Genomic DNA, 385 nt, shown 5'->3' with positions numbered 1-385 from the left:
TCGGGCAGCTCTGTGACAGGCAAAGAGTGCAGGCAAGCTGCTGCCTTCTTTCTCCTCCTTTCTCCCCCCTCCTCTTTCCCCCCTCGGCACCAGGGCTGCCTCTAGCTTCGGTGATCCTCAGCTCATGTCCTGCCTAGGAAGCTGCAACCCAGCGATGAGAATGGGAGGATTTTCTGAGCACAGCAAACCGCCCTACAAGACAGTCTGTGTATCAGAACAAAGGCTGTGCAGCAAGCAGTGCTTAACTATTATTTTTAAAACCATTCTCTACTAATTATCAGGACTTTCTGCTTTTGAAAGTTCCTGTTTCAAGCTGAAACCACAATCCGTGGAAGTGACCGCAAGATGAAACGGACGAAGGGAAAATTACTTTCTCTTTACTGAG

Source organism: Tetrao urogallus (assembly GCF_951394365.1).
Source record: "Tetrao urogallus genome assembly, chromosome: 1".
Classification (NCBI taxonomy): domain Eukaryota; kingdom Metazoa; phylum Chordata; class Aves; order Galliformes; family Phasianidae; genus Tetrao; species Tetrao urogallus.
Note: the sequence above shows the minus strand (reverse complement) of the source record.